At 42.8% G+C, this 12,748-nt stretch overlaps 1 protein-coding gene across 1 annotated transcript in view; it reads right to left on the bottom strand.

The window, feature by feature from the left end:
• The window catches only part of FAM3C (FAM3 metabolism regulating signaling molecule C), a 194,068-nt gene extending 191,011 nt beyond the window's left edge, over window positions 1-3,057 (bottom strand). The window contains exon 1 of the mRNA XM_053716678.1: window positions 2,957-3,057. The gene's annotated coding sequence lies outside the window, so the exon portion shown is untranslated. The remainder of the gene's footprint in view (window positions 1-2,956) is intronic.
• Between the last annotated feature and the right edge of the window lie 9,691 nt (window positions 3,058-12,748).

Below are 12,748 nucleotides of genomic sequence, written 5' to 3'. Positions count from 1 at the left end.
GACACAAAAAGGTTTGAATAGCTATTAAAGGTAACCATCCTCAACTGTGATCTGTTTGCTTGTAGAGTGAGAGTGTGTGTGTGTGTGTGTGTGTGTGTGTGTGTGTGTGTGTGTGTGTGTGTGTGTGTGTGTATAAAAGGTCAATGAGTTTCTGGACTCCTGACAGACCCTTGCATCTTTCATCCAGTGCTGCACTGACGTTTGAGTCATGGGGAAAGAAAAAACAATTGTCAAAGGATCGGTGGGGAAAAAGGTAGTTGAACTGTATAAAACAAGAAAGGGATATAAAAAGATATCCAAGGAATTGAGAATGCAAATCAGCAGTGTTCAAACTCTAATAAAGAAGTGGAAAATAAGGGGTTCTGTCGAAACCAAACCACGGTCAGGTAGACCAACTAAAAATTTCAGCCACAACTGCTAGGAAAGACAAAATCCACAAATAACTTCAGGTGAAATACATGACATGTGCTGTGGATGTTTGAAGATGCACAATAAGAAGGCACTTGAAGAAAGATGGGCTGCATGGTCGAGTCGCCAGAAGAAAGCCATTACTACGCAAATGCCACAAAGTATCCCGCTTACAATATGCCAAACACAGAGACAAGCCTCAAACCTTCTGGCACAAAGTTTAGTTTTTTGGTCACAACCATAAATGCTACATTTGGAGAGGAGTGAAGGCCTATGATGAAAGGTACACCATTCCTACTGTGAAACACTGAGGTGGATTGCTGATTTTTTGGCGATGTGTGAACTACAAAGGCACAGGAAATTTTATCAGAATTGATGCAAGATGAATGCAGTATGTTATCAAACAGAACGCCTCATTTTCCACTTCTTGATTAGAGTTTGAACACTGCTGATTTGCATTCTAAATTCCTTGGATATCTTTATATACCCCTTGTTTTATAGAGTTTAACTAGCTTTTTCCCCACCGATCCTTTGACAATTGTTTTTTCTTTCTCTATGACTCAGAATCCAGAAACATCAGTGCAGCACTGGATGAAAGATGCAAGGGTCTGTCAGGAGTCCAGAAACTCATTGGCCTTTTATACACACACACTAATTACAAGCAAACAGATCACGTGAGGATGGTTACCTTTAATAGCCATTCAAACCCCTTTGTGTCAACTTGTGTGCCTGATATCAGGCCAAAATCACCAGGGTATGTAAACTTGTGATCAGGGTCATTCTGTTGTCATTCTGATTTAAAAAGAGTAAACACAGTTGATTGATAATAAATGGCTTCAGCCAAACACTAACCATGAGTGAAAGAAAAGTTTTTGTGTCATTGTTCATATTCTCTGAAAAATGGCCAAGAAATCATAAATTCTGCCAGGGTATGTAAGCTTATGAGCACAACTGTGTATATATATATATATATATATATATATATATATATATATATATATATATATATATATATATATATATATATATATATATATATACACACACACACACATACATATACATATATATACACACACACATACACACATATATATATATATATATATATACACACATACATTATAAAATATAAAGCGCACCTCATTTAATTACAGATATCTGAGAGTCAGTTGGTAATTTTGGTAGTGAAGGATAGTGGCAGATAGCGGATTGTATTTTCAACTAGCTATATTAAATACATTGAATTAGCGTGACATTATGGTTACAAATAAAAGATTGCTATCCTTCTAAAACAGCTAAGTTTAAAGTATAGGAAGAAGCATTAAACAAACTGATGTATACAATTAAATGTGTACAGCAGTGCACATGGCTCCTACGGGAGAAGCAAGCTATTTTATGTTTGCCCTGTTTAACATATACAATAATTTGAAGCTCACTTCTATGAAGCCCGCTGAAGATTTGTGCATCACACTCAGCAGTCTCAGAGAGCAGGAAGCATTGAGCAGCCCTGCCCACAAAAACTCCAGCTATCTGACACAGAGCCAGCACTACAAAACATAGATGCAATTAACCCTGTGGCTGCCATAAAGACTTTTGTAGCCAAAGGGCTAAAGAGCATTTTAATTTAGAGCACATGGTTATCAGCTGTAAAATCAGATTTTTAAAACTAAATAAATTAAAACACAAGCTCACTCAGTAGCCCTGCAAGCTAAGTGCTGGTGTGAGATCTGCTGCAGATTGCACCACTGGGTAATAGGGAGGGTCTCTAACAAACCGGGTGTCACATGATAAGATGCTGTGAGTTGAAGGTTTCTACCTATGAATGTAAACTCCCTCTTGCAACCCTAACAGTTGTCACTTACATAGCCCATTATGTATAAATGACATGTAATGTATAGACTGCTTAATATCACACACTGGCTATGCAGCCTTCTTGTATGCACACAGCAAGGCTGCTGTATCCTTAAGAGGCTGTCCAGCTTCCCAGACATCCATCCCCCCCAGCTATGAGCTCACCAGCTGTGAATGGGGTGAAGGAATCAGTACAATCAGCTGGGTGATGGGCAATGATGTCCAGAGGGCCACTCAACAACGTGTGCAGGATCATATATTGTAACCCCCTTGGCTGCCAGTCCTGCTATGTACTCAACTGCAGCCTTCTATGGCAGCTAAGGGGTTACGCGGCTTCAGAACACAATGTCTAAATGTTTATATGAGAACATGGGATAAGTATTTTAAAAGTGAAATATTTAGGCAGCCAGAGCTCTATGATTACAACAGATAGATGTTTTTAGGTATTTATGAAGCACCTAAAGTAAATCTAACGTAATGTTGCAGCATGACCAGTACCTAGAAGGACACAATGTGACAGGTAAGCTGTGAGCTATAATGTTGCAATAGAACAGTAACCTCCCTCATAGGCACATACACCAATTTGGAGATCGAAAATGTGTCGAAGTTCATCTCCCTCTATCTACAAATAGAACACCTAATAAGCCATTCAGTCTAGGGGGCTGGCGAGGGTATCCAGCTTTTTGTTACTGACCTTATGTTTCTCCGTGCAGTCTTGACGTGCCAACTAACCAAGGATCAAATGCTGAAGACCAAATGGACTACAACACCCAGCAGTCCTTGCGGTACACTGTAGTAGTTTTGGTGTAATCTTTATTGCTGTAGTAGACAAACAGTCAGAATCTCCCCTCCCTTACACTGCTTCTGTGCTGGTTAGTTACAACGGAGCTGACCCTCCCCCACCAGCCTCAAGATTACCTTTATTCGCCATTTTAGAAGGAAAATTGAGTGTAAATTAAGAAATGAACCATTATACCTGTGTGAACTCACGCAATCTCATGATGAGTGACACCCGGTTTGTTAGATATTCTCACAATCACCCTGTGGTGTATGCAGATCTCACACACAGCTTATAGGGCTAGCTGAGTGCTTGTTTGTTTGTTTTTTTATGAGCTGGTTCCACTGCTGATATCCCCCCATGTGCTCCAACTTGAAACACTTTTTAGCCCCTTGGCTACTAGAGAAGACTACAGCACACACTCACAAAAATCTTAAAGGGAAAGACATATACAATGTACACAGCCTTAAAGGGACACTGAACCAATTTTTTTAATTTTGTGATTCAGATAGAGCATGCAATTTTAAGCAACTTTCTAATTTACTCCTATTATCAAATTGTCTTCATTCTCTTGGTTGCTTTATTTGAAAAGCAAGAATGTAAGTTTAGATGCCACCCCAATTTTGGTGAACAACCTGGGTTATTCTTGTTGATTGGTGGATAAATTCAACCACCAATAAACAAGTGCTGTCCAGCGTCCTGAAGCAAAAAATTGTCTGGCTCCTTAGCTTAGATGTCTTCTTTTTCAAATAAAGATAGCAAGAGAACTAAGAAAAATTGATAATAGGAGTAAATTAGAAAGTTGCTTAATATTGCATGCTCTATCCGAATAATGAAAGAAAAAAATTGGGTTCAGTGTCCCTTTAAAGGGATGCTCAGTCTTCAAGAAACATTAGCCAACACACACAAAATGCATGTACAACTTACTGCACACTCACACCTTACACACACTCTTAAAGGGACAAATTATAGCATGCACACATACTTCCTTGCAATCTCTCGGTCTTAAAGGGGCAGGCATGCACACAACACAACCAGCCTTTGTGACAACTTTCACCACATACACAGTCACACCATATGCATAGGGACTGATCAAAGTTTGTGCACACAACCTAGCACGCCCTCAAAAGTGATAAAGGGACAAGCACACACAGACACTCAGTCTTAGGGTAAGGTGCATGCAAGTTACACACAAAGCACACACAGCCTTTAAAGAGACAGCTTACACCACACAACGTCTTGACGGGATATGAAACCCAAAACATTTCTTTTGTGATTCAGACAAAGTATACAGTTTTTAAAAAGTTTCCAATTTACTTCTATTATCAATGTGTTACTAATCACAAATCCAATACAAATTAACTTACGTAATCATAAAGTACTTAAAGGGACACTGAACCCAAATTTTTACTTTTGTGATTCAGATAGAGCATGACATTTTAAGCAACTTTCTAATTTACTCCTATTATCAAATTCTCTTCATTCTTTTGGTATCTTTATTTGAAATGCAAAAATGTAAGTTTAGATGCCGGCCCATTTTTGGTGAACAACCTGGGTTGTTTTTGCTGATTGGTGGATAAATTCATCCACCAATAAAAAAGTGGTGTCCAGAGTCCTGAACCAAAAAAAAAAGCCTAGTTGCCTTCTTTTTCAAATAAAGATAACAAGAGAACAAAGACAAATTGATAATAGGAGTAAATTAGAAAGTTTCTTAAAATTGCATGCTCTATCTGAATCACAAAAGAAAACATTTGGGTTCAGTGTCCCTTTAAACTGCAGCCGTATTAAACATTTTTTTTCCAGGATGTGATTTTCAAATCCTGGAGTTACAGTGTTAGTTTATGGAAGTTTAACAATAAACTGTTTCAAGCACCCTGGTAGATTAAAGGGACAGTAAACTTTGTTGGAAATGTTACATAATCCTGCACTATGAATGGCTAAGAATAGCCTTTCCTATGATAAACATTTATCAAATACCTAATTTAAAGGCTAAAACTATATCTCATAAGCAAATCCATCCTCTGCGTCGTGGCGTTTTTTTTAAAACTAGATCGCCACGGGCTCACTGTCTAATCACAGCGCACCCGTTTGTAACATTCTATTACATATAGCAGGTAAAGCAGCAGACAGTGCACTACATGTAGTTGCACTTGAGCTGTGGGCCTGGTACCTACTGAATCCCCAGCACGCCTGATCGTTACATATATGCAAATGAGTAATCAGACTCTCAAGAGGGTTCCATTACACTTCCTGAGCTTATGAAGAGAAATCAGAGAAGACATATTCCACACTTTGCCTACAATTGCTATACCATTATTGTGCTTTGCATTTTCAGGGGTTGTGTGGCATACTTGTGTACCCAGGCAGCAGCTACATTTTGCTCACCCAGAAGGGTACAGAAGGACTTACCAGTTCCCTTTCAGAGGAAAAGTGCTAATGCTAAGGCATTATCATAAACCGCACCAAATTATTGTTACTTTTTAATATTTAGTGTTTCAAAGAATAATAAAAAAAGTGAATAAATTCTGTGTAAAATTATTTAATAAAAACAGATATACAAATTATATTTCTTTCTCTTAAATAGATATTTTACTAAAAAAATTGCTGGTGTCTATTAAATTGTTTACAAGTATTTCCTTTACCCTTATATTGGCATTTGAAATAGTTGATTTAGCCTGTGGTATCCCCACCTATTCTGAAAGTTTCTGGCCTTAGGTCCAAGCTATAGATAAGCTGTGTAAACACAGCCAGCAGAAGAAATTATACTCCCAGTGTGGTATAGGAGAGATAAGGTAATAAAATGATAATTTTCCATAGTTCTCTCCAAGTATTGGTCATAGGTTTATGGACAGATATAAGATAAAGAAGCAAATATGTGTACACAATGTGATAAAGTAATGAGATCTGATTATACCTACACGCTCAACCGATTTTATTAGGTTGTGGCTTCAAAACACAAAATAAGCTATTTAATATACACACATTAACCTTAAAGGGATACTCGGGTTAAATTAAATTTTCATGATTCAGATACAGCATGTAATTTTAAACAACTTTCCAATTTACTTCCATTAAAAAAAAATGTGCACAGTCTTTTATATTTACACTTGAGTCAACAGATCCTACTGAGCATGTGCAAGAATTCACAGACTATACGTATATGCATTTGTGATTGGCTGATTCCTATCACATGGTACAAGGGGAGTGGAAATATACATAACTTTGAAAATTGTTATAAAAAAATCTACTACTCATTTGAAGCTCAGACTAAGTGCTATTGCATTGTCTTGTTATCTTGCATTTGTTGATTATGCAATTCAAATGTGTTGACTGGTCCTTTAAAAAGCAAATTCTCATTCATGTTATACTCTGCAGTTGGTAAACAATTTGATTGGAAATACATTAAGTATACTGTCCCTTTAATTAGTCCTTAGTGAAACATTATTTCAAATCCAGTGCTCATTTTATAAAAGATAAACCAGATATGATGGACCTACTATGTTTGAAGAAGGAGCAGGTTGAGAGTTGCAGCAGTCAGGCTGGCCCTCGTAGGGATTTTGAGAACCATGGAAAGCAGGATGGGGGCAATGTTTGGTGTCTAGGGAGTTACTTGAACCAGTTGAGTAGAGAGGATGTTGATGGGAGAGGTAAGTAGCAGTATGGGGTTAGCTAGACTGCCTGAGGCACAAGATGATGTGGATAGTAAAATGCTAGGTCAGGGTTGAGAAAGTATTAGGAGGAATAGTTATGGTAGGAACGGGAAGGTAAAGAGGGGTAGTTATGGTCTTTGGTGTCCTGTGGAGTGTATTAGCAAAGGGGGTCCACATGCTTCAGGGTAGTTAGAAAGTCAGGGGGCCAAATTTGTCACAGCCTTCTTTTGAAAATGAGGATATGGTTCCACCAATTCCAGGGAGAAACCCGAGGTGCTGTGGAACCGGTTTTTCTATGAGATGTTGATGGCTGAGTCAGATACTGGAGACAGTGATGACAGTGTAGGTGTCTGACCTTTTTGCATGGTTCCTGTGTCTGGGTTGGACAGGCCAATGAAGGGAAAGACATGGGGCATTTTTAACCACACAAGGAGGGCGGCTTCACCAGTGTCTTTGTTGTAAAACGTAGAAATTGCTGACAGTCCAGGTCACGATGGAGGAGCACCGTTAGGCAACATGTACATCCCAGAAAAGGTGAGAACAGATTATGTGAGTTCAAACATGCTTGTGGTAAACCTATGGAGGTGGAACAAAGAGTTCATCAGAGAGGGATGAGACTACCTTCTTCATTGCTCAATGGGCCTATGGATTAGCAGATAAGCACAGATCAAAGGTTTAGTAGAAGGTTGGGGGGGTTAAGTGAATTGGATTGTGGTTTGACTGAGGGGACAAAGCTGTCTGTTTATTTGTTTCAGGGTTTTAAAGATCTGTCAAAACTGGAATCTCTGTAGTGCTTTCAGCAGCATGTGCGTAGAGATCTCTTTTGCCCCCAGGGCACATCTTAGCTACTGCTTTGGATGCTTTGAGAATGAAGGTTCCTGAAGGGTCTGGTCTTGCTGGAGAATTTCAAGTAGTAGGCCAAGTGGGGACAGGGACAACTATGGGTGTAAATGGGGGAACACAAAAACAAAGCAGAAAACAGTACCACATGTTCTTGGAGAGGGCACGGAGTTCAGGGCCAGTCAAACCCTTGCAGCATACATGTAGAAGGAAAGATACTCCAGCCCAGTAGTTATCTTTAAAAAGGGACCTTTATTGGTTCATATGGTCCAAAGTACAAAAATATGATCAACATTTCAAACCTACATCAGATCCCTAGTCATGTCTAAGGATCTAATGTAGGTCCAAAACGTTGTTCATTTTTTGTACTTTGGACCATATGAACCAATAAAGGTCCCTTTTTAAAGATAACTACTGGGCTGGGGTATCTTTCCTTCTTGACGACGTGATTTGCATTTGGAATGGAGGAGAATCCAAACTTAGTCAATTTGTGGAAAAACTTAATTATAATAATATGTCCATCATTTTAACCCCTGAACACAATAACTGTACACATTTTTTTTCTAGACTTGACATTATATGTTAATGATAACATGATCCATAGTAAAACTTTCTTTAAAGAATGTGATACCAACACATATATAAAACATGACTGTTGCCATCATCCAAATTGGCTGAAAGCCAGGGCTGGCCTTTGGGCAAGGCGAGCGAGGTGGCCGCCTAGAGCGACGCGGCTGGGGGGCCCCGCCGCACCGGTATAAAAAATAAAAACTTTTTTTTTTTTTAATTTTTGCATTTCCTTTTTTTATAATTTGGTGCCATTTTTTTTTTGCCGGGAAAACAGCTTGGGGAGCGGCCGAAAGGAGGCACAGGTGACAGGCAATCATCATGGGTGGGGATCTGAATGATTTGAGGATATACACTTTTATTCTCCAATCATTCAGCTAAGAGGTGGGTGGTGAGTGACTGACTGGTGCTGAGAGGGGAGGAGGCGGGAGCAGTGAGGTTCTGCCCACATCACGTCACGTGAGTCAGACCAGTCAGTTTGAGTCATTCAAGTGCAGGGCAGGAAGGAGACTGGAGAGAGAGAGTGGGACCAGGCCGGAGGAGTGAGTCAGTCACAGTGAGTAGTCAGGGGCTGGCCTGGGCGTTCGCTGCACAGTACAGTCGCTCCTCTGCTTAGTGTTGTGTTTAGTTTTTCAGTTGCTTACCAATCTGCCTGCAGTACTGACACAGGGATGGCGGCATCATTTTATTGCAGGGGGAGCAGCTGGGGACATCATTTTATTGCTGGGGGCATCATTTTATTGCAGTGGGGCTGGTGGCATCATTTATTGCAGGGGGTTCAGGGCATCATTTTATTGCTGGGAGCATCATTTTATTGCAGGGATGCTGGGAGCATCATTTTATTGCAGGGGTGCTGGGAGCATCATTTTATTGCAGGGGTGCTGGGGGCATCATTTTATTGCAGCGGGGCTGGGGGCATCATTTTCTTGCAGGGGTGCTGCTGGGGGCATCACTTATGGCTGGAGGCATAATTTTATTGCAGGAGGACTGGGGCATCATTTTATTGCAGGGGAGCTGGCTGGGGGCATCACTTATGGCTGGGGGCATCATTTTATTGCAGGAGGGCTGGGGGTATCATTTTATTGCATGGCGGCTGAGGAAATCATTTTATTGGTGGGGACATCATTTTATTGCAGGGAGGCTGGTCTGGGGGCTTAATTTTATTGCTATGTGCATCATTTATTGCAGGGGGCTCAGGGCATCATTTTATTGCAGGGGGGCTGGGGCATCATTTTATTGCTGAGGGTATAATTTTATTGCAGGGGTGCTGGGAGCATCATTTTATTGCAGGGGGGCTGCTGGGAGCATCATTCTATTGCAGGGGGCTGCTGGGAGCATCATTCTATTGCAGGGGACTGCTGGGAGCATCATTTTATTGCAGGGGTGCTGCTGGGGCATCACTTATGGCTGGGGGCATAATTTTATTTCAGGAGGGCTGGGGACATAATTTTATTGCAGGGGGGCTGGGGGCATCACTTATGGCTGGGGGCATCATTTTATTGCAGGGGGCTGGGGGCATCATTTTAATGCAGGGGGGGCTGAGGAAATCATTTTATTGCTGGGGGCATCATTTTATTGCAGGGGGCTGGCCTGGGGGCTTCATTTTATTGCTATGTGCATCATTTATTGCAGGGGGCTCAGGGCATCATTTTATTGCAGGGGGGATGGGGGCATCATTTTATTGGTGGGGGTATCATTTTATTGTAGGGGTGCTGGGAGCATCATTTTATTGCAGGGGTGCTGGGAGCATCATTTTATTGTAGGGGTTCTGGGGGCATCATTTTATTGCAGCGGGGCTGGGGGCATCATTTTATTGCAGGGGTGCTGCTGGGGACATTATTTTATTGCAGCAGGGATGGGGCATCTTTTTATTGCAGGGTTGATGCTGTGGGCATCATTTTATTGCAGGGGTGCTGCTGGGGGCATCACATGGCTGGAGGCATAATTTTATTGCAGGAGGGCTGGGGGCATCATTTTATTGCATGGCGGGCTGGGGGCATCACTTATGACTGGGGGCATCATTTTATTGCAGGGGGGCTGGGGGCATAATTTTATTGCAGGGGGGACTGGGGACATCATTTTATTGCAGGGGGGCTCAGGGCATCATTTTATTGCAGGGGGGCTGGGGGCATCATTTTATTGCTGGGGGTATCATTTTATTGCAGGGATGCTGGGGGCATCATTTTATTGCAGCAGGGCTGGGGGCATCATTTTATTGCAGGGGTGCTGCTGGGGGCACCACTTATGGCTGGAGGCATAATTTTATTGCAGGAGGGCTGGGGGCATCATTTTATTGCATGGCGGGTTGGGGGCATCACTTATGACTGGGGGCATAATTTTATTGCAGGAGGGCTGGGGGCATAATTTTATTGCAGGGAGGCTGGTCTGGGGGCTTAATTTTATTGCTATGTGCATCATTTATTGCAGGGGGCTCAGGGCATCATTTTATTGCAGGGGGGCTGGGGCATCATTTTATTGCTGAGGGTATAATTTTATTGCAGGGGTGCTGGGAGCATCATTTTATTGCAGGGGGGCTGCTGGGAGCATCATTCTATTGCAGGGGGCTGCTGGGAGCATCATTTTATTGCAGGGGGCTGCTGGGGGCATCATTTTATTGCAGCGGGGATGGGGGGAATTTTATTGCAGGGGTGCTGCTGTGGGCATCATTTTATTGCAGGGGTGCTGCTGGGGCATCACTTATGGCTGGGGGCATAATTTTATTTCAGGAGGGCTGGGGACATAATTTTATTGCAGGGGGGCTGGGGGCATCACTTATGGCTGGGGGCATCATTTTATTGCAGGGGGCTGGGGGCATCATTTTAATGCAGGGGGGGCTGAGGAAATAATTTTATTGCTGGGGGCATCATTTTATTGCAGGGGGCTGGCCTGGGGGCTTCATTTTATTGCTATGTGCATCATTTATTGCAGGGGGCTCAGGGCATCATTTTATTGCAGGGGGGCTGGGGGCATCATTTTATTGGTGGGGGTATCATTTTATTGTAGGGGTGCTGGGAGCATCATTTTATTGCAGGGGTGCTGGGAGCATCATTTTATTGTAGGGGTTCTGGGGACATCATTTTATTGCAGCGGGGCTGGGGGCATCATTTTATTGCAGGGGTGCTGCTGGGGGCATTATTTTATTGCAGCAGGGATGGGGCATCTTTTTATTGCAGGGTTGATGCTGTGGGCATCATTTTATTGCAGGGGTGCTGCTGGGGGCATCACTTATGGCTGGAGGCATAATTTTATTGCAGGAGGGCTGGGGGCATCATTTTATTGCATGGCGGGCTGGGGGCATCACTTATGACTGGGGGCATCATTTTATTGCAGGGGGGCTGGGGGCATAATTTTATTGCAGGGGGGACTGGGGACATCATTTTATTGCAGGGGGGCTCAGGGCATCATTTTATTGCAGGGGGGCTGGGGGCATCATTTTATTGCTGGGGGTATCATTTTATTGCAGGGATGCTGGGGGCATCATTTTATTGCAGCAGGGCTGGGGGCATCATTTTATTGCAGGGGTGCTGCTGGGGGCATTATTTTAACGCAGCGGGGATGGGGGCATCATTTTATTGCAGGGGTGCTGCTGGGGGCATCACTTATGGCTGGAGGCATAATTTTATTGCAGGAGGTTTGGGGGCATCATTTTATTGCAGGGGGGCTGGGGCATCATTTTATTGCAGGGGGACTGGGGCATCATTTTATTGCAGGGGGGCTGAGGAAACATTTTATTGCTGAGGGCATCATTTTATTGCAGGGGGGCTAGCCAGGCTTCATTTTATTGCTATGTGCATCATTTATTGCAGGGGGGCTCATGGCATAATTTTATTGCAGGGGTGCTGGGGGCATCATTTTATTGCTGGGGGTATTATTTTATTGCAGGGGTGCTGGGAGCATCATTTTATTGCAGGGGCTGAGCATAATTTTATTGCAGGGGGGCTGGGGGCATCATTTTAATGCAGGGGGGCTGAGGAAATCATTTTATTGCTGGGGGCATCATTTTATTGCAGGGGGCTGGCCTGGGGGCTTCATTTTATTGCTATTTGCATCATTTATTGCAGGGGGCTCAGGGCATCATTTTATTGCAGGGGGGCTGGGGGCATCATTTTATTGGTGGGGGTATCATTTTATTGTAGGGGTGCTGGGAGCATCATTTTATTGCAGGGGTGCTGGGAGCATCATTTTATTGTAGGGGTTCTGGGGGCATCATTTAATTGCTGCGGGGCTGGGGGCATCATTTTATTGCAGGGGTGCTGCTGGGGGCATTATTTTATTGCAGCGGGGATGGGGCATCTTTTTATTGCAGGGTTGATGCTGTGGGCATCATTTTATTGCAGGGGTGCTGCTGGGGGCACCACTTATGGCTGGAGGCATAATTTTATTGCAGGAGGGCTGGGGGCATCATTTTATTGCATGGCGGGTTGGGGGCATCACTTATGACTGGGGGCATAATTTTATTGCAGGAGGGCTGGGGGCATAATTTTATTGCAGGGGGGACTGGGGACATCATTTTATTGCAGGGGGGCTCAGGGCATCATTTTATTGCAGGGGGGCTGGGGGCATCATTTTATTGCTGGGGTATCATTTTATTGCAGGGGTGCTGGGGGCATCATTTTATTGCAGCAGGGCTGGGGGCATCATTTTATTGCAG

This window comes from Bombina bombina, chromosome 6 (genome assembly GCF_027579735.1).
Source record: "Bombina bombina isolate aBomBom1 chromosome 6, aBomBom1.pri, whole genome shotgun sequence".
NCBI lineage: Eukaryota > Metazoa > Chordata > Amphibia > Anura > Bombinatoridae > Bombina > Bombina bombina.
This window is presented reverse-complemented; position numbering and strand designations above follow the sequence as displayed.